The 19,368-nt window shown below is 39.9% G+C and overlaps 1 protein-coding gene across 1 annotated transcript in view; it reads left to right on the top strand.

Annotated features, from left to right (window-relative positions):
- Positions 1–19,368, top strand: part of PTCHD3 (patched domain containing 3) — a 44,066-nt gene that overhangs the window by 1,495 nt on the left and 23,203 nt on the right. The window contains exons 2-3 of the mRNA XM_039357727.1: positions 8,989–9,143; positions 18,267–18,460. The gene's annotated coding sequence lies outside the window, so the exon portion shown is untranslated. The remainder of the gene's footprint in view (positions 1–8,988; positions 9,144–18,266; positions 18,461–19,368) is intronic.

The raw sequence follows: 19,368 nt of genomic DNA, 5'->3' as shown, positions 1-19,368 counted from the left end.
GACATCGTGACTAATATAACCAAAGCCTTCCCCTTTACACCACTCCTTTAGCCACCTATTGAATTCTGCTATAAGCTGGCCTTTTCCATTTTGCTCCTTATACATTGATAAAACCTCTGAAAAAGCAAGCCTACAGCCTATCCTGCTAAGTTCCTGCCTCAGGCTCTGGAAATCATTCTGCACAGAGAGTACATCTTTTTGGGACAGATTGTTAGTGCCAAGATGTACAATAGCCTCCACATTACAGTCCTTACTGGCATTCTTGACTATTTTAAAAATACACTTCTTGTCCCTACTGGCCATAGCACCTGGAAGACACCTGACCTCTTTCGAAACCTCTGTGTCCTTTCCTAAATTTACATCTCTTATAATTGAATCACCAACCAGAAGGTGGCTTCTCTTTTTGGATACCTTTCTCCTCTTGCATGACTGATGTGTAATACCTGATTCGCACTTCTCCCTATCAAAAACAAGTTCTTCATCTCGGACCAGATCCCCTGCTTATTTGAGTTATCATCACAACTACCTTGACCTGTCTCCTTAATGTCCCTATTAAAGTCAGCAAGGGCTCTGTATCTGTTATGCAGGGACACAGCAAAAGCTTTGTGTTTATGGTTCACAGCTCTCACCCTGCCAGATCCCACGGTTGCCCACGCTGCCCTTCTCCTGCAAGATCTTTGTGGTAGAGGGGGCTGATAGGCTGATAGATGTCTTCTAGGGCAGGGCTTTTCAATCTTTTCACAGATTGTACCACTTTTAGGACATAACAATTTTCGAGTACCACCAGTGCTTAGCAAGATGTCAAAAATTTGATGACTAAAAAAGGGGGAATTTGGGGTTTTACTGGTTAGATTTATTTGTTGTAGTAGAAATGGCTAGTTTATAATATGGAAAAGTAAAAAGTTGAGGTTCAGTGTTAATGCTTCTTTCTACTGCAACAGAGGAAATAAGAAGTCAACGGCTTTTCATTTTTCCTTCGCCCCCTCACTTTTCTGTTTTTCTCTCACCCTTTGCTCGCAAAAGCCCTAGTCACTCTCTCACTCACTCGCCCTGTGCACGCAAAAGCCCCTCGCTCTCTCACTCACTTACTTTGCTCACAAAAACCCCTCGCTCTCACTCATTCCCCTTTGCTCACAAAGGCCGCTCGCTTGCTCCCTCCTCACCACTTCACTAACAAAAGCCTCTCTCTTTCTCCCTCTACCACCAAAACCTTCTTTTATAGCTTCTCTCTCCACCCCCCTCCTCCTTTTCTGGGTGCCCTGTAAGCTCCAATCAGTATGCAGCCACACACGCAGGTCCTGGGGCTTCTGCCGAGCCCTGCAGCTCCAGCTGATCTCCTCTAGGCTTGTGCAGCGCCGCTTTAGTTTGTTCCCTCTTCCGCTACACTTGGCTAAAGGTCGCATACCACCTGCCAGATGCTAAGTACCACTGGTGATACATGTACCACCAGTTGAAAAGCCCTGTTCTAGGGCAGTGATGGTGAACCTTTTAGAAACCGAGTGCCCAAACTGCAACCCAAAACCCACTTATGCATCGTTGAGTGCCGGGTGGGTGTGGTCCATTGGGTGGGTGTGGCTGCAGTGGTAATGGCAGACTGGGTGGGACTAAAAAGTTCACTCAATGAATTCCAACTTTGCAAGATCTTTTTTTTCCCCTGAGAGAAGTTGAAATTGACTGTTTGAACCTTTTTTTTTTTTTTTGTACATGGCAGCGGAGGCCTAAAGCGAAAAGGTTTTATAAAACCCAGGTTTATAAAAAGGTTTTATAAAAGGCCTAGGACTGGGGCGATGGCACGAGTGCCCACAGAGAGGGCTCTGAGTGCCGCCTCTGGCACCCATGCCATAGATTCGCCACCACTGTTCTAGGGTCTTCAATTCCCAACCAGCTTCACCAAAATGCTGGCTGGAAGTCCCAAGATTTTCAATTTGTAACTAATTCTGCTTGGAAAGGGTGTTAAATGTCATGATGTGTCTACACGTAAAAAAAGATTCAAAATCGAACAGGCATTGGTTTTCCTTTAATATTCAATGGAAGCAAAAGACGGACTTTGAGGAATAGGATAGATAGGATATTGACAGTTTTGAACTTGGTATTAGAGAAGACTCAAAATAATAGTATAGATAAGCAAAGAAACAAAAGGATCATAGAAAGCATCATTCTAAAGTTCTCACTTGAATTATAAAATGCCAGATTTAGATTATCATATAAGGACAGCCAGCGGCAAAATGAATAGATTCAGTTATAATGATGATGAGCGTGCCAAGAAAAACTGTTAGGGACAGATAATCCTGGATATAGTATATTTATGTGATTGTTAAGAAACAACCTGACCACACATATACAGCTAACTGTGGAAGCTAAAAGTACCTCTGACTTGAGGGAGACTCATGGTGCTTATATTTACGCAATTTCTCTGGCAGTATTATCAATATGGTTTGCATTGGCCTCATTAAAGATGTATTTCTGACTTTCTAGTCTAGCCAGTGAGCTGAAATTTGCAGGTAATTTGTCATCCAAGTGCTAACCACAGCTGACACTGGTTAGCTTTTATATTAGCCAAAATCATCTAAATGATATTACTCCAAAGGCAACATAGCAGTTATTCCAAATCCTACATGGAAGGCAGATGTCTCTGGTACTTTCATGATACTTTTTGCACATCACCAGCCTGTTGCAAGCGTCAAAACAAAATATAAACAAACAAAAAAACTATGTGGAACTCTCCCTCCCTTAAAGAACCATTTTTTGCTTTGGAAAGGAATAAAAAAATATTGAGAAACATTTCTTAGCCATACTGTCCTCTTTAAGATTTTCTTCTTAATTATACTTTGGACCCCAAAATAACCAAAACTAGGCATCCAGTTGTCAAACATAGCTCACTTTTCTCCATTTCAGAGTTCAGATAGTTAGATAACCACAACTGGAAGATGTTCCAAAAGAGGATAATGTGGGTAAAAATCTTGCTAGTTTTATACAAGTAATCTTCAATTTACAATCATAATTGAACCTATAATTATGGCCATAAGTGATGCCAGGCATTAAAAGGGGTTACCATGTGACTATATCCGGTTTTACAATCTTTTTTGTTGTAGCCATTAAATGAATCACCATGATCATTAAATGAATGCTGTGGTCATTAAGTGAATCCATTGTCAGTAGCCATTTCTGCTGGAAACCAGAAGTAAGCATTGGTTTTTGCAAAAAAATATAGTAGATCACAGTTATGTAACTATGAGGTATTGCAAACAAGTGTAAGTGTGAGCCAGTTGCTGAATGCCCCAAATGCAATCACATGGCCACAGGGAGGCACCCATCATAACTTTGAATCTGGGTCATAAGTAGCTTAAGGGAAATCCATTGTAACTTCAAATGGTTGCTGTGCTCTGGGTTATAAGATGAAAACTAGCTGGAGAGAGTTAAGGTTGATTTGCAGTTACATGAGTTGTTCTATAACGGAGCTCAGGTATTGGAGAAATTTGTGTGTGTGTTTGTGTTTGTTCCTCTAGCCCAGGGGTAGGCAACCTCGGCTCTTTTATGACTCATGGACTTCAACTTCCAGAATTCCTGAATCAACTGGAATTCTGGGAGTTGAAGTCCATGAGTCATAAAAGAGTCGAGATGGCCTACCCCTGCTCTAGCCATTGTGAATTAAATGGAAATTATCAAAGCACAATATTGAAACTTTAAATTTCAGTTATTCTACGCTAGATTTCTGTTGAAGAAAAAAAATGAATTAAAATGTGAAGGGAAAGTTCGCCAGAATGATTACTTTATTCTTCTAGAATATTGATTCGATGTTCTTAAAAACCTTTTATGTTATAGAATCGATTGATAAGTATAAGAAAAAACCAACATACATATTGAGTTGAACTATGGATAGCAAAGTGTACTGATTTGTAACATGTTCTGAAACATTTGTTCTTCCACTGTTAACCTCAACCTTGTTTCTTCATAAGCACAAAAAGAATAATTATGTTGTCTGAAATAACAGACATGTATGCATTGCTGGAACATTGAGTAATACCAAATTGTGAAAGGGACAATAAGGCAATAATGATAATGTTGCCAATCCAGGATGCAAAATTTCATAGTAAGAAACTGATGGATTTAAATAAAAATGGAAATGTGTTCGTATTAGTGTAACCAATTATGTGTGCACTTACATATGTGTCTCTGATAATTCTGAATATTAAAATCCCAGGTGTGGATATTTAAAGTCAATCAGATAAAAATAAAGAGCTCTGGAATGTAAGGTAAAAGGCTTTTTTTATTAATTGCTGAGCTTTCGTTAACAACCTGTTAACATCATCAGAGCAAAGGGCTAAATGAGAAGGGGGGAGTATGCGCATAAATTTACATAACAGTTAAACAACGGTTGCAGTGAGGCATGTGCACATAAAGAGAAAGCATATCTTCTCAGCATATGCAAACAAAATAATTACCCACCAACTTTCATTAAACATTGCTGCAAAGATAAGACACCACACTCAAATTACAATGCTCCAACTAATACAACTTGGGCAACAATCCCATACATCAATGGAGTCTCAGAAGCAACCGCCAGGATCCTTGCCCCATACAATATCAACATAGCACACAAACCCAACCAAATGTTACGTTCCCAGTTGATGCGATCCAAAGAACCATTACCAACCAGTGATTTGTCCTCCATTGTATACAAGATCAACTGCAACATATGCCAATGTAACTACATTGGAGAAACATCAAAAAGACTTAAAACCAGAATATATGAGCATATTTTGGCAGTAAGAAGACAAGAACAATGCTCCCAAGTCTGGACCCATATAGCTAAACATGGCCACACTTTCAACTTTAAAGGAGCAGAAGTCATTCCTCATGATTCCACCAAAGGAGGCCATCTTTTAAAAGAAGCTTGATTTTCAGACTGTTATTCTATTAATAGACATATAGACCTACTACCTCCTTACCAAACCCTAAAAAGACATTTACAAAAACATAAAATACCTAAACACTTCAACCCAACCAATAATAACACAAAAACACCACCCCACCCACTTATCAAACCCCAAACCAAAACAATAGATATGCTTTCTACAACACAATCCTTTTCATCAAACCTAAGTAAAGAATATAACTCTAACACAACCATGACAACTCACACAACCAACACACCACGTTCTGATATTCTCACACACAGAAACAACAACCCCCCTGACCACAACATCCAGGACACAAACATCCAAAACACAAATCCTGCAACCTCACAAGACACTCACACACAACAAAACATACACATACAACACCTAAGTAACAGCAGAATATTAAGACCAAGACCAAAACTCCCCCCTGCAATGAAATATGACTTATCACATTCAGTGGAACAAAATATTACAGCCCAATTCCCAAACACCACAAAACCACCCAGAACTAATAAGAAATGACCATACACAAACATTCCAAGCGACCATGCCCAACGAAACACACACACACAGCAACCCTACACCAAAGAAACTATACAATCCAAGAGGCTGGCTTCTTTAACAGATGATTTCACAGCTTCCTGAAAAGGGAGAGCGAGGGCAGGCAAATCATTCACATGCCCCATGAGGGCATCTACTTTCTCTCCCTACAGATCCAATCCCGCAGCTCCTGCATGCAATAGAGCGAAACGAACCCCCAAGCTGCACCCCATGGAAGGAATCCAGCCAGCACAAGACTGAGCACGAAGCCCTAAGAACCTCGCGCCAAACAGCTGATAGGCGCGCTGGATCTACACGCCAAACAGCTGACAAGCGCGACTTTTGAAAATGGTCTTGAGACTGACTGCTTTATGCCTTTAAGAGCTTCTTAAGCACGCTATGTGCACGTGCCTCACTGCAACCGTTGTTTAACTGTTATGTAAATTTATGCACATACTCCCCCCTTCTTATTTAGCTCTTTGCTCTGATGATGTTAACAGGTTGTTAACAAAAGCTCAGCAATTAATAAAAAAAGCCTTTTACCTTACATCCCAGAGCTCTTTATTTTTATCTGATTGACTTTAAACTTACATATGTATATATAATTTGTCTCATCCATTTTTCTCAAGAATGAAGTACATATTAAAAATATGGAATAGTTGAAGTGTTGGATTCCATCCTTATTTTTGGAAGTTAATTGAATTACTTTGGAACCATCTTCTCTCAGTTCCATTTGCCTGATACGGTGATGTGGGGACAACTGATCTCTATACTGCGAGAGCCTTTTTTGTGACACACACACATAGTGAAATAATTTAAAAAAGACCAAAAAAAGTATGTCATACCCGCTTCAAGTATTAGTATAAAATATAGAGGAGTATGACTTATGTTTTGAAATAATGGTTCAAGTTATAAACAGCAGATAGATTCTGGATGCAAGTTAAGGCAAAGATCATGGAAACACTGGAAATTTGATAGTAAAACTAAATACTAAATACTAAAATGATAGATTGTATCTGCTCAGATAGAGTTTAGACCTTAGACAATCATTTGTTTTGAATGCTTTAATTTGTATGGTTGCGTGGAATAGAGTTGGATTAAATTGTTTCTTTTCATTTTGAAGTGTTTTAGATGCATTCCATTAACACACTAACATTGAGGCAAGTTGTGATAATTACAGTATTTATCCTCTTGTTTTGGAATCTTTTCAATTGGTTCTTTTCAATTGCTTTTGAAAAGCTAAGCGAGGTTTGATCTAGTTGGTACTTTTTTCAGCAGAAAATCCAAGACTTTAAGCTAGACATGAAAATTGATAAAATCTCCTTAAAGAAGGCAACAGCAGAATTCTGCTATATTACTGCCAAGAGTCATTAAGAATCAAGCTTGATTCAAGTGAGGCATTGCCTTTGATCCACTTTTGCAAAATGGAAATAACCCTTAGAAAGTTTTAATAATAATGATGATGATGATGATGATGATGATGATGATGATGATGAAGTTGGGATCTTGGAGGTCATCTAGTTCTAGTCCAACCCCCTGCTCAGGCAGGAAAGCCTATACCATTTCAGACAAATGGCTGTCCAGTCTCTTCTTAAAAACTTTCAGTTTTAGAGCATATACAGCTTCTGGAGGCAGGCTGATTAATTGTTCTAACTGTTAGGAAATTTCTCCTTAGTTCTAGGTTGATTTCTCCTTGTTTAGTTTCCATCCGATGCTTCTTGTCCTACCTTCAGGTGCTTTGGAGAATAGCTTGACTCCCTCTTCTTTGTGGCAACCCCTGAGATATTGGATATGTCACCCCTCTTCTTTAAATTGGACATATCCAATTCCAGCAGTCATTCCTTTTATGTGTTATCCTCCTGTCCCCTAATCATCTTTGTTGCTCTTCTTGTACTCTTTCTAGACCACAGGTCGGCAACCTGCGGCTCCGGAGCCGCATGCGGCTCTTTGAGCCTTCCCCTGTGGCTCCCAGCCTCCTTTGCCTTTGCAGAGACAGACAGAGAGAGGCAATTGCGCTTCCCTGCTTCTCTCTCTCTCTCTCTCTCTCTCTCTCTCTCTCTCTCTCTCTCTCTCTCTCTCTGTGTGTGTGTGTGTGTGTGTGTGTGTGTGTGTGTGTGTGTGTGTAAAAAAGAGAGTGCACTCACAGTGTTCTCCGAAGAGCTGAAAAGCTTACTGGGCGGAGCTCCTCCCTTTGCTGCGTCTCTGCAGGAAGCAGGAAGCAGGAAGGGCAGGAGAGAGCTAGCTAGCCCAGCTAGGCTGACTCAGGAATTCTGGGAGTTGAAGTCCATGAGTCATAAAAGAGACGAGGTTGCCTACCCCTGAGCTTGTTGGGGAACAGCTTGAAGCTTGCCAGGTGAGCAGCAGATAGGAGGGGGAGGGAGAAAGAGAGAAAGAGAGAGGGAGGGGGAGAGAGAGAGAGAGAGAGAGGAAAGAGAGGAAAGAGAGAGAAAGAAAGAGAGTGGGGGAGGAGGAGTGGCAGACCAAGGGCAGATAGAGAGGGAGGGAGGGAAAGAGACAGAGAGAGAGAGAGACCCTTTTGACATCTAAAATGAAGATAACACTGTATATATCCTTTTTTTACCTGTGTGTGTATGTAATTTTATTCTCTTAAAGCATTCTCTTTATCATTGTTTTAATAGTATGGATATTCCCAAGAGTCATATTTTTACTTTTATTTTTAATGTGTGTGTGTGTGTGTGTGTGTGTGTATGTACATACGTACACACACACACACACACACACACACACACACACCTATAATAAAGGTAAAAAAGGATATATGCAGTGTTATCTTTATTTTAGATATCAAAAGGGTTTTGCGGCTCCCGGTGTTTTGTTTTTGGTGAGAAACGGGTCCAAGTGGCTCTTTGAGTGTTTTGGGTTGCCTACCCCTGTTCTAGACAGAGTTTCAACATCTTTTTTACATCACGGTGACCAAAACTGGATGCAGTATTCCAAGTGTGGTCTTACCAAGGCATTGTAAAGTGGTATTAACACTTCACGTGATCTTCATTCTATCCCTCTGTTAATGCAGCCTAGCAGTCTGTTTGGCTTTTTTGGCAGCTGCAGCACACTGCTGGCTCATATTTAAGTGATTGTCTACTAGGACTCCGAGATCCCTCTCACAGTTACTACTGTTGAGCAAGGTACCACCTATTCCATACCTATACACCTATACTATACTTTTCACAGATGATATATTAAAATATTTGAATTGAAGGGTCCTTGATGCTCTCTCAACTTGGTTGTTTTATTGCAGATGTTTCATTACCCAAATTAGGTAACATTATCAGTGCTAGTATTTCATCAATTCAGTATTTGAATTGAAAATGTTCTTAATGTAGAAATGTCAGTGAAAATCCATGCAGTCTTGAATGCATGCTTCATCATCGTGATTACTATACATTCTGTCTTTAAAACTGAAATCCTTCAGTACCAAATGGTGACAAGCATGCAAGAGTTCTCCCTTCTATCCAACAAGTTGTCTATTTATTTGGACCCATCAAAGGACCAATATTTATAAAAGCTTTGGCATTCTCCATTGCAGGAAGAAAAGACTCCATGCTGGAATTATATTTCTTGGGATAATCTTGGGATATCTTCTCTCAAGATCTCCAGAAGCTGGATGACTACTTCAAAAAAATAGTGCCTTCAACCAAGCCTAATGAAAACAGAAGTGGTCACATTCTACCTCAGCAATAGGTATGCAAATTGCCAGCTTTCAGTGAACTTTTGCAATATAATAACTCTCTGAAGTACCTGGGAGTAATACTGGATAGATCACTAACCTTTCAGCAATACCTGGAAAAAACAGCTGAAAAATTGAAAAACTGCAATACTTTACTGAACAGACTGGCTGGAACATCCTCGGGTGCTGATGCTAATACCCTTGGCTATGGTTTATTCCACAGCTGAATATTATGCCATCTTATGGCTTAACAGCACTCAAACTCAAATGGTCAATGTCTAACTCCACCAGACAATGCATATAATCTCTGGCACATTGCATCCCTTTCTTGTACACTGGTTACCAGCACTTAGCAGTATCATACCAACCCACATTAGAAGACAACAAGTTCTCACTCGGCTAAGGTCATGGATGCTGAACAACAAGGCCCTCTCTGTTCACAAGGGCAATACACAGCCTATCGCAAGATTGAAATCCTGTAGGTCAGCTCAGAAAACCAGCTATTCACTTAGCATCTACTTAGTTTAATCCCAAGATTGGCTGGAGAGAGGAATGGTCCAAGGTACCTTCTTGTAACTTTACCATTAGTGATCCCTCTACCAAACCACATGGTTTTGATCTGCCTCACTCTGTCTGCGTGAAATTGAACAGAATTAAATATGATACCGGAAGAAGTGCCTCTGCCCTGTATCAGTGGGAATGGACAGATTCCCCTTGTTGTGATTGTGGTGATGATATTATTAAACATATTGTGCAAGATTGCCCATCACATGCATTCTCTGGTTCCCTAGAAGATCTGTATGAAGCAGTGTTAGTAATAACTGCCTGGATAAATGAATTGAACATCTAGTTATGCCATACCTCCATAGATATTTTACTTATAATTACGTGGACTGTATATATATGTTTACTTCTCTTCTGTCATGTTCTCATCATACTCTAAATAAACAATAACTTCTTGGGATTTTTATTTTTGACTACCAAGGGCCATAGAAGGATTTGATGTCAATAAGGTGATATCACCAGAGGTTGGGGGAAAGTTGGAAAATAAATAGGTGTATTTCAGCCCAATAAAAGTTTTTGCTTCTTGTTTAAAAGAAGTTATGATCCTATTTATCTAGCAGGCACCAGGTTGTAAAACTCTGCATCACACGATAGCATTTTCTAAAATAAATGAGATGGATTCAGGATGGATGAAAAGAAGTTTATCCCTACTAGTTACACACCTCTCTTGAAAAAGAGTATAGATTACTTTAGTATGGTTCTTGTATTTTTAAAAGCTTTAGACCATGTGGTTGAAGTATTATTAGGGCACCCAAATCATGATCTCAATATCAGACTTCAAAACTAAAGACCATATTATCAGATTTCAATGCAAACTCCTAAGTCCACTCGTAGTGGGATTCAAGAAAGATGTTTTCCCAATTTTAACAAAGAATGCTTCTTATAGATAATACGTTTTTTAAATATCCAGCCTCCAGATCCATATTGGTTCTAAAAGTAGATCATAAATGAAAATTTCACTTTGGTATCATATAGTTCATGTGTTAGGAATTCTAGTTCAAACTCTGAGACTTGGCCTTTGTAAACAAGATGCTGTGGTTAAATAATTTCCCAGTCTGTTGTTTTTTCATCTCGGCAAACCTTCTGTTTAGTGCATTGCCTTTCAACTCAGCAAGAGGGCTGTTGAAGTGGGTGAAATAAGAGATTTGTCCAGACAGCTCCAGTTCATTTTTTTTGCTAAAGATGGGAAATGTTATAGGTTCATAAATTGTTTCTTACATATTGAATTGGTCTAGCTATAGACTGCCTTTGGGCAGAAGAGGGAGGAGGAGATAGGATTTTTCTCCCTCCACTCAATAATTCTTTCCTTTTTGCTCCATCCCATGGACTGATTGCAAGCCCAGACTATTGCTTGTCTCCGTCAAGTTGAGAAAGAGAGAGAAATTCCCCCTAGCACTCATAAACAGAAGTTTCAACTTTAAGTAGGACATTACTGTGGACAGAACTAGAGCCATTTCCTGACATAGATGTTTTGTTTCTTTGAAAGTCAGCTACGCTGATTTAGTGTGCCCAAAGCCTGCAGTGTACACAGGAAATATGAAATCGGAGATAGGATAAAGTCTGCTCAGTCACGTATTTTGTAACATTCCTCAGATGAAAACAAACTAGAAAACACTAGTTGTTCTCTTATCAAGACTCTCACTATTATACATTTCTGGAAGCTGGATTTCTGCACACAATATGAAGTCACTTTGCAATATAAGAATTTTTATGCTTTGGTGCTTGTCTGCAACTACTCAATGCAACATTTCTTGAATTAGCTACTTTCCGGAAAGTTGAGGAATACATCTGGACAATGAGTGCTGTCTGATAGCACATATTAGTCTGGTAGCCTATTTAATAAACATCAGCTTTATATTCTTACATACAAGTGGTCCTCAGCTTACAACTATAATTGGGACCAAAATTTCCAAAGTAAGGCAAAATGGTTGTTAAATGCATCACTCTTAATTTTATATTTTTTGCCATGGTTGCTAAATGAATCATTGCAACTATTAAGCAAATCACACAATATTGAAGTGAATCCTGCTTTGCCCATTGACTTTGCTTTGTCGGAAGCTGATTGGGAAGGTTGCAAATGGCAATTGGATGACGCTAGGATGCTGCAACCATTGTGAATACATGCCAGTTGCTGTGCGCCCAATTTTTGATCATGTGACCGTGGGGATGCTGCAATGGTTGTAAGTGCGACACCCAGTTGTAATTTTTTTCATACCATTGTAACTTTGAATGTTCGCTAAACAAATCATTGTAAGTTGAGGACTACTGTACTTTTCCCCAATTCAGTACTGCCCAGATATTGGGACTATAGTCATAATCATTCACTGGCTAGCATGGCAGTCTTGATTTGGAATTCTATGTTGTGTGGCCCAACACATTCAAAGGGCAGCAGATATGGGAAGACTCCAATAGTAATTCTCCCATACCAACCACTCTTTTCTTTACTTGTTCCTCAGTATTTTGTGTATTGCTACTTGCCAGTCCTGGGATCAGCTAGTGCAAAGAATTACAAACATGGTTCACAGAATCATAGGGCTGGAAGAGACCTATGTCACTTCTAGTCCAACCTCCTGCCCAAGGCAGAAGAACGTATATTATCCCAGACAAATGATTGTCCAATTTTTTGTTGAAAACCGTCAGTGATGCAACAGCCACAACTCCTCGAGGCAAGCAGTTCCACTGATGAGTTGTTCTCACTGTCAGGAAATTTCTCCTTAGTTCCAGGTTGGATCTGTCTTTGTTGAGTTTCCACCCATTGCTTCTTGTTCTACTCTCAGGTGCTTTACAGAATAAATCAGACCCATATTCTCTGTGACAGCACCTCAAGTAGCAGAAGGCAGCTATCATGTCACTCCTAAACTTTCTTTTTGTTAAGCTAAACATACCCAATTTCCTTAAATGTTCATCGTATGACTTCCACACCCCTTATCATCTTTATTGCTCTTCTTTACACACTTTCTAGGGTCTCAGCATATTTTTTGTATTGTGATAACCAAAACTGGACATATTATTCCAAGCTCGGCCTCACTAGTGTGGTATTACCACTTTTCATGATCTAGATACTATTCCTGTGTGGATGCAGCCTGACTTTTTTGCATTGCATTGGCTTTTTTGACAGCTGCACTACACACTGCTGGCTCATACTTGTGTGGGGTTCACTAAGACAACTAGGTCCCTCTCACAATTATTACTGTTTTAATTTTTAATTTAATTTAACTTTATTGTCATTGTATGTGTATACACAGTATACACATACAACAAAATTTACATGACACCCAAAGACCAGGTCCCACACACATAATCCCCAAACACACTCCCACTCACCACAATTCCCCACCCCTAAAACTACCCAAACATCCACCCAACAGACCAAGTAATACTGTCCAACAGTTCACTGATGGTGGCCCTTTAGTTCATTATTAAGTGCAATTATAGCTCTGGGATAAAAACTATTCAGAAAACGTGTGGTCCGAGTTTTAAATGTTCTATATCTTCTGCCAGAAGGCAACAGTCCAAAGAGATTGTAAGCAGGACGGGAAGAGTCTCTGAGAATGTTATGCAACTTCCTCAAACAGCGAGATTCTGTTGAACCAGGTACTGCCTATTCTATACCTGCACTTTTAGTTTTTCCAAAACAACCCAAACTATTACAAGAAATACTATTTTGTAAATGATGTATTAAAATATATTATTCATATGATACCTTAGATCTGCCGGTTTATTGATTTGTTGATTATCCACCTACTTTTTTGTTTATTAAATTTATTGTAATTAATGCAAGATGAAATAGTGTGATATTTGATTTAGTACGATTTATAAATTGGTATTAGATATGTTACATATGAGGCAAAAATCAGTGAAAGGTTAAAGCCCGTGATTGAGACTAGCATGTGCACACTTGCCATTGTGATTTTATATATTAACTATTCTTTGTGCAAAATGGAGAATAGGAAGGTTCTCACTGAGGAAAGCTCAAAAAAGAAGAGGCTTATTTAATGAACTACAGGATACAAGAAGTTACAGGTACTGCTACACTATATTTCATTAATAAACATTTTATATTTTTCAAATTATGATTACTTATTTCCATTGAACTGGAACCAATTACCCTGTTATCCATAGAACACATCTTTTAATAGTGTGAATTCAAATAATGCAACCATTTCATGGGATGCCTTCCTTCCTTATTATATTTTCTACATGCTTTTAAATGTGAATGCTACAATATAAGCATTACTTCTATTCATTTGTGGAAAAGGAGGAGGAGGAAAACGAAGAAACAAATTTCCCCCAAGAGCTATATGACAGTTGTGTAGAAAAGAAGGAAGGAAAGGAATCTAGTCTACCCATCTCCCAGTTATGGAGCAACATGTTATTATGATTTCTTTGCATCTTTCCAGGCATTTGAAATGCCTGTACATATTAAGACTCCTCAATTGCAGCCTTCCTTTTTGAAGCTGCATTATACTCCTGGGCAAATGTGTCATGATGTTCAAACATGGGACAAACTATTACACAATCTGTTCTTTTTTCTTCTATAGTTCTTTTTTTTTTCTTTTTTCCTGGTGCCTACATGACTGAGCAGCCTAATCTGCTAAAGTCAAATCTTGTCATACCTGGGAAGTAATTGATCAGTTTATAGACCGTTATAAATGAGTGAATGTGTAATAAATGCCTGTTTCTCCTAATGCACTGAATATTGATATCTTCTGTGTATGCTTGGTATTACCAGCCATATTGATCCTAATTATTTCCCTATTAGAATTCACCAACAAAAGACAAAATGCCATTCTGTGGACCATAGAACCATAGACCAGATTGGCATTACTTGAGTCTAACCAACAGTGGCCCACATTGAGGGGGAGATATTAGGTGCTACTGTATCTTAAGAGAACCTACACATCTTTCTGTTCCTCTCTCCCACCACCATCCATACTTTTCAGCTTCTCCTCTGCACTTGCATATTAAATGTCTCCATATACTAAATTATTAGCACACCACTTTGTCTCAGAGAAAATTAACCGGTGGAACAGCTTGCCTTCAGAAATTGTGGGTGCTCCATTACTGGAGATTTTTAAGAAGAGACTGGACAGTCACTTGTCTGAAATGGTATAGATTCTCCTGCTTGAGCAGGGGGCTGGACTAGAAGACTTCTATGGGCCCTTCCAGCTCTATTCTATTCTATTCGGTTGTGCATACATTAAATGCACATTGATTTAATGAAAAGATGCCATAGAAAGTACAATTTGAATATGTCCACAGAACCTAGTAGTTTGCCAAGATGGTGAGAGCAATGATGTCAGTGAATTGCACAGCAAGTGTCCACATGAAGTCAGAGATACTGACATGAACTTATAGTTTTATATAAATAAACATATTTTATATTTGTATTTATATCACACAAGGTAGTTAGGCAAAAAGGAGCATCATAAGGGAAAAAGGGAACCTCCCCCTCCACAGCCACAGCAACCAATCACAGTGCAGATTACCTCACACAGCCAGCACTCTCCAACCAATCATCTACAACAGTGTGTTCTGGCTCATTATACAACCCCATTGTTCCAGCTAGTAAATTTAAATATCTTAACAAATGATGTGCTGTCATACTACAAACTGAGGTCCATTTGTGCAAGTGTCATGTTAGACATACAAAAGAGGAGGAGCTTGTGAAGTAGCACAGCTTTAGTCACTTACATGTGGCACAGTGGTTAGAATGCAGTATTGCAGACTACTACTGCTGATTAACAATTTCCAGCAGTTCAGCAGTTTGATTCTCACTGGCTCAAAATCAACTCAGCCTTCCATCCTTCTGAGGTTGGTAAAATGAGGAGTCAGATTGTTGAGGCAATATGGTGACTCTGTAAAACCACTTAAGAGAGCTATAAAGCACTGTGAAGTGGTATATAAGTCTAAGTGTTATTGCTACTGAGGATGCATCTGATTTGAATAATAAATAGTAAATAATAGTGAATAGTAAATAATATGGGACAGGTGATTTAATATATATATTGGCAGGTACTAAAGCACTGATGAGATTAATGAACCAAGGGTAATTAAGATGATTCTAAAACTAGGAGCCAGTGAACTAATCCTAATTCAGAGCATCAGCCAGAACCAAATGACAAAACCAAAAGGAACAAGCTGGAGGCACACCTGAATGTAAGGACAAAAGGCAAACCAAGGGACCTTACTGTCACTCTTCAAGGTAAACCATATTAAGGAACCAGTGCCATGCAGGCCAATATTACTTTTTTTTGTAAAACTGGTAACAAATCTTCCAACTCTGAATGTGCTTCCTCCTCCCTTCATTTTACTGTATTTTCTATGAACTAGACCAGCGGTTCTCAACCTATGGGTCGCGACCCCATTTGGGGTCGATTGACCATTTTATGGGGGTCGCCAAACAATGCGATCTGCCATTTTCCCCCCTCAGGGGCCGGCGCCGTGCATGGGCGCCGCGCATGGGGGCGCCACCGCGCGTGCGTTGGGGTCGCCATCACACGAATGTTGAGAAACGCTGAACTAGACAGTAGCTTTATGGCAGTCAGGTCTCTTTTATCTGACTATGCTTTGATAGCAGCTCTTCCTCCTATCCTTGAAAGCCATTTCTGGTGTTTGTGTGTGGTGTGTTTAGTGAGTATACTGTGTATGTAGCATTTGTCACATAAAGGTAGTCCTCGAATTACACAGTTCTTTCAGTGACCATTCAAAGTTACAAAGACAGTGAAAAAAATGACTTATGGTCATTTTTTACACTTACAACCATTGCAGCATCCCCATGGTCACGTGATCCAAATTCAGATGCTTGGCAACTGACTCATATTTATGACGGTTGCAGTGTCCCACAGTCATGTGATCACCTTTTGTAACCTTCGACAAGCAAAGTCATTGGGGAAGCCAGATTCACTTAACACTCGTGTTACTAATTTAACAACTGCAGTGTTTCACTTAACAACTGTGGAAAGAAAGGTTGAAATGGGGAAAATTCTCTTACCAAATGTATCACTTAACAACTTAGATTTTGGGTTCAATTGTGGTCACAAGTCAAAGACTACCTATATTGTTCAATAGCCTATTCTTGGAGTGCCTATACCAATGGTGGCAAACCTATGGCACTGGTGCTAGAGGCGGCACTTGGAGCCCTCTCTGTGGGCATATGTGCCTTTGCCCCAGCCTTGTCTCCCCCCGTGACCCCCTTCTCACCAGCAGCCCCTCTGGAGGAGAGTCGCCCCCGAGCATGGCCCACATGGAGCAATGCAGCCAAGGACATGGCAGCCAGGCAGCGTAGACAAGATTCTGCCCTCATGCCCCATTGCGCATAGTTGATGCTGCAAGGCACGGGCAGAGGGTGCAGCCGCCATGGCACTGCTGGGATGCCTGGGAGATCTGCAGTGGGCCCTTGCGGCGGTGAGTGGCCCTGCAGGCAGGTGGGGTGGGGGCGGGGCAGGGGGTGGAGTGGGGGCGGGGCCAGTTTTTGGGCACTCGGTCTCTAAAAGGTTCGCCATCACTGACCTATGCAGTATAAGTACCTACCATTCCTGCTATAATTAAAATAGTTTTTGGCAACAGCAGAGAAAATAAATACAACTTGCAGGAAGAATAGGAGCCTCAAATGGTTGGAGTTGAAGAAGTTGCCATTCCTAAATAAATAATTAGCATAAGAATGCTCCCATCCTGAAGAGCTACATTTCAGAAGTTATTCTCAAGATTAGCTGAGAAATCCGTGCCAAGTGTGGGCTGATCCAAGCAGTTCACTCACTTTTATGAAAAAGCATTTCAGGGCACCCAGGATGTGATTGTCTCAATGAACAGAATGCCGTTTTCTGAAAATTTGGTTCCAAAATTGTAAAGTTTCATTTTCCTCTGGCCTTGATTTTAACATTTCTTACTCGGCATGGTCCATTTCATATTTGTTTTGTTTTAAAATCTGGAATATTTTGTATTTCACCTTAATAGTTCCACTCTGTTTGAAATGTTTATATAGTGTGATTTACTACAATATGGATGTGTAATTATGTGATGATTAGACAAAACATTTCTGACAAGAAAGGAAAACAGTAGTTAATAATGTTTTCCATCTGTCTGGTAAAACTTTGCTGAAAAAGCAGCACTTTGCATGGACCAGAATCCAAGGTTACACCTAGATGAGACACTGGAGATGTTGTACCACTTCCATAAATTCATTCTGATCACTGCTCACAAGTTTTTGGAAAACATTACCATCTGTTTTGCAGATAAATATTATAATAATTAATGTCAGCATATGTTTACCTTATAAAATCTTAGAAGAGGTCCTCCCTTTCCTCTGCAGAAATAACGATGTCTTTTAAATGGCTAAAATGAAACACGCTGTCATTATTAAGTAAAGTCTGTCAATAATGTCTTCTTTTATTGCACTACTATGAGACATTTAGAAGTCTCTGTTCTCCATTTAGGCAAGAATTTTTGGCTGTCATTCTTATAGATAGACAAAAAAAGAGCCGAAAATCTGCAGACCTAGCAACTAATGCTGCACCATCTGTGATCCCCTGACCCCACATTTGCAAATCATTTGCATTTTTGTTTCTCCACAGAAAAGTGTCCTGAAAGGTGAGGAAGGGAGAGTGTGCACCTTCTTCTGGCAGGATTACTTTTCCAAATGAAGAAAGACTCTTAGGAGACTTAAGAGGATCTTGTTCAACCTAGTACTTGCCTGCCTACTGTGCTGGCCAGAATTTGGAAGTCCAATCTCCTTTGAAGAGCACCAGATTGCAAAAGGTTCCTTAAGGTATTTGGATGATTCACTCTCTGCTGCCATTACCAGTAAGGCATTTGATAAAGTAGATCACAACCTACTACTTGACAAGATAGAAAAATGTGGGGTAGACAGAACCACCACCAGATGGATCCGTAGCTGGCTGACCGGCCGTACTCAGCGAGTGGTCCTCAATGGAACTGCATCTATATGGAGGGAAGTGTGTAGTGGGGTGCCCCAGGGCTCTGTTCTGGGCCCAGTACTCTTCAACATCTTCATCAACGATTTGGATGAAGGGATAGATGGGGAACTCATCAAATTTGCAGATGACACCAAGCTGGCAGGAATAGCCAACACTCCAGAAGACAGGCTTCAGATACAGAAGGATCTGGACAGACTTGAACACTGGGCACTAACTAACAAAATGAAATTCAATGGTGAAAAAAGCAAGGTTCTACATTTAGGCAAGAAAAACCAAATGCACAAGTACAGCATAGGTGGCACCATGCTCAATAGTAGTAACTGTGAGAGGGACCTCGGAGTCCTAGTAGACAATCACTTAAATATGAGCCAGCAGTGTGCTGCAGCTGCCAAAAAGGCCAACACAGTGCTAGGCTGCATTAACAGAGGGATAGAATCAAGATCACGTGAAGTATTAATACCACTTTACAATGCCTTGGTAAGGCCACACTTGGAATACTGCATCCAGTTTTGGTCACCACGATGTAAAAAAGATGTTGAGACTCTAGAAAGAGTACAGAGAAGAGCAACAAAGATGATTAGGGGACTGGAGGCTAAAACATATAAGGAACGGTTGCGAGAATTGGGTATGTCTAGTTTAACGAAGAGAAGGACAAGGGGGGACATGATAGCAGTATTCCAATATCTCAGGGGCTGCCATAAAGAAGAGGGAATTAAGCTATTTTCCAAAGCACCTGAAG

This window comes from Crotalus tigris, unplaced genomic scaffold (assembly GCF_016545835.1).
Source record: "Crotalus tigris isolate CLP2741 ecotype Arizona unplaced genomic scaffold, ASM1654583v1 scf7180000018940.2059657, whole genome shotgun sequence".
Taxonomy (NCBI): domain Eukaryota; kingdom Metazoa; phylum Chordata; class Lepidosauria; order Squamata; family Viperidae; genus Crotalus; species Crotalus tigris.
The sequence above is the reverse complement of the archived record's forward strand: the minus strand, read 5'-3'. Positions and strand labels throughout refer to the sequence as shown.